Source organism: Schistocerca cancellata, chromosome 1 (assembly GCF_023864275.1).
Source record: "Schistocerca cancellata isolate TAMUIC-IGC-003103 chromosome 1, iqSchCanc2.1, whole genome shotgun sequence".
Classification (NCBI taxonomy): Eukaryota; Metazoa; Arthropoda; class Insecta; order Orthoptera; family Acrididae; genus Schistocerca; species Schistocerca cancellata.
The window spans coordinates 21,302,073-21,305,287 of record NC_064626.1 but is presented as its reverse complement, the minus strand read 5'-3'; the positions used below and the strand labels follow the sequence as shown (position 1 = coordinate 21,305,287).

The 3,215-nt window shown below is 44.2% G+C and overlaps 1 non-coding gene across 1 annotated transcript; it reads right to left on the bottom strand.

Moving 5' to 3' along the window:
• Positions 1-2,704: 2,704 nt before the first annotated feature.
• On the bottom strand, positions 2,705-2,779 carry Trnas-cga (transfer RNA serine (anticodon CGA)). The gene has a single exon. It is a non-coding gene; the product is annotated as a tRNA-Ser (tRNA).
• Positions 2,780-3,215: the final 436 nt, after the last annotated feature.

The following is a 3,215-nucleotide window of genomic DNA, read 5'->3' as shown; positions in this document are numbered from 1 at the left end:
ACTGGAATTCGAGAGTAGGAAAAGGGAGAGAAGGAAACATAGTAGGTGAATATGGATTGGGGCTAAGAAATGAAAGAGGAAGCCGCCTGGTAGAATTTTGCGCAGAGCATAACTTAATCATAGCTAATACTTGCTTCAAGAATAATGAAAGAAGGATGTATACATGGAAGAACCCTGAAGATACCAAAAGGTACCAGATAGATTATATAATGATAAGAGAGAGGTTTTAAATTGCAAGACATTTCCAGGGGCAGATGTGGACTCTGACCACAATCTATTGGTTATGAACTGTACATTAAAACTCAAGAAACTGCACAAAGGTGGGAATTTAAGGAGATGGAACCTGGACAAACAGATTAAACCAGAGGTTGTACAGAGTTTCAGGTAGAGCATAAGGGAACAATTGTCACAAATGGGGGAAAGAAATACAGTAGAAGAGGAATGGGTAGCTTTGAGGGATGAAGTAGTGAAGCCAGCAGAGGATCAAGTAGGTAAAAAGACGAGGGCTAGTAGAAACCCTTGGGTAACAGAAGAAATATTGAATTTAATTGATGAAAGGAGAAAATATAAAAATGCAGTAAGTGAAGGAGACAAAAGGGAATACAAACGTCTCAAAAATGTGATCGACAGGAAGTGCAAAATGGCTAAGCAGGGATGGCTAGAGGACAAATGTAAGGATGTAGGGGCTTATCTCACTAGGGGTAAGATAGATACTGCGTACAGGAAAATTAAAGAGACCTTTGGAGAAAAAGAGAACCGCTTGCATGAATATCAAGAGCTCAGATGGAAAACCAGTACTAAGCAAAGAAGGGAAAGGAGAAAGGTGGAAGGAGTATATTAGAGGGACTGTACAAGGGCGATGTTCTTGAGGACAAAATTATGGAAATGGAAGAGGATGTAGATGAAGATGAAATGGGAGATATGATACTGCGTGAAGAGTTTGACAGAGCACTGAAAGACCTAAGCCGAAACAAGGCCCCCGGAGTAGACAACATTCCATTAGAAATACTGACGGCCTTGGGAGAGCCAGTCGTGACAAAATTCTACCATTTGGTGAGCAAGATGTATGAGACAGGCGAAATACCCTCAGACTTCAAGAAGAATTCCAATCCCTAAGAGAGCAGGTGTTGACAGATGTGAAAATTACCGAACTATCAGTTTAATAAGTCACAGCTGCAAAATATTAACGCGAATTCTTTACAGACGAATGGAAAAAGTGGTAGAAGCCGACCTCGGGGAAGATCAGTTTGGATTCCGTAGAAATACACGTGAAGCAATACTGACCTTACGACTTATCTTAGAAGAAAGATTAAGAAAAGGCAAACCTACGTTTCTAGCATTTGTAGACTTAGAGAAGCTTTTGACGATGTTGATTGGAATACTCTCTTTGAAATTCTAACGGTGGCAGGGGTAAAATACAGGGAGCGAAAGGCTGTTTAGAATTTGTACAGAAACCAGATGGCAGTTATAAGAGTCGAGGGGCATGAAGGGGAAGCAGTGGTTGGGAAGGGAGTGAGACAGGGTTGTAGCCTATCCCCGATGATATTCAATCTGTATATTGAGCAAGCAATAAAGGAAACAAAAGGAAAGTTCGGAGTGGGTATTAAAATCCATGGAGAAGAAATAAAAACTTTGAGGTTCGCCGATGACATTGTAATTCTGTGAGAGACAGCAAAGGACTTGGAAGAGCAGTTGAACGGAATGGAGAGTGTCTTGAAAGGAGGGTATAAGATGAACATCAACAAAAGCAAAACGAGGATAATGGAATGTAGTCGAATTAAGTTGTTTCAATAAGCATCGACAAAATACACCGCCGGAAAAAAATCGCTAAGCTATAAAATAACTTATGTAGGATAATGAAATTTAGGGAATAAATTTTCCTAGGTAACATATTTAAGTGATTAGTATTGCATGATCGTAAGTTAATGTAAGCGGGAGATAACCCTGTGAAATGCTGGTACGTTAATAACCGGTGTAATCTCCAGAATGTCGAATTCAAGCATGCAAACGTGCATGCACTGCCGGAGGTCAGTTTGTGCGATGCAGTTCCATGCCTCTAGCACTTGGTCGCTCAGCACAGTGACGGCTAATGCTGTTTGTGGATGCCGCTAGAGGAGGAGTTTAGTGTTTAACGTTCCGTCGACAACGAGGACATTAGAGACGGAGAATAAGCTCGGAGTAGGAAAAGATGGAGAAAGAAAGCGGCCGTGCCCTTTGGAAGGACCACCCTGGTATTTCCCTTAAGCGATTTAGGAGAAATAATGGAAAATCTAAATCAGGACGGCTGGACGCAGGTTCGAACTGTCGTCCTCCGGAATGCGAGTCCAGTGTGCTAACCACTGCGCTTTGGAGATAGGTCTGGTGGTCGAGCAGGCCGAGGCAACATGTCGACATCTGTAGAACATGTTGGGTTAGATCAGCAGTATTTGAGCGAACGTTATCCTGTTGGAAAACACCCCCTGGAATGTGGAATGCCATTCACGAATGTCAGCACAACAGGCCAAATCACAAGACAGACGTCATAATTTTGCAGTCAGGGTGTACGGCATAAGCACGAGAGTGCTGCCGCTGTCATACAAAATGGCAGCCCAGACCATAACTTCAGGTGTAGGTCAGTGTGTCTAGCAAGCAGCAGACTAGAATGAGATTTTCACTCTGCAGCAGAGTGTGCGCTGATATGAAACTTCCTGGCAGGTTAAAACTGTGTGTCGGACCGAGACTCGAACTCGGGACCTTTGCCTTTCGCGGGCAAGTGCTCTACCAACTGAGCTATCCAAGCACGACTCACGCCCCGTCCTCACAGCTTTACTTCTGCCAGTACCTCGCCTCCTACCTTCCAAACTTTACAGAAGCTCTCCTGCGAACCTTGCAGAACTAGCACTCCTGAAAGAAAGGATATTGCGGAGACATGGCTTAGCCACAGCCTGGGGGATGTTTCCAGAATGAGATTTTCACTCTCCAGCGCAGTGTGCGCTGATATGAAACTTCCTGGCAGATTAAAACTGTGTGTCGGACCGAGACTGGAGTGCTAGTTCTGCAAGGTTCGCAGGAGAGCTTCTGTAAAGGTTGGAAAGTAGGAGGCGAGGTACTGGCAGAAGTAAAGCTGTGAGGACGGGGCGTGAGTGGTGCTTGGATAGCTCAGTTGGTAGAGCACTTGGCCGCGAAAGGCAAAGGTCCCGAGTTCGAGTCTCGGTCCGACACACAGTTTTAATCTG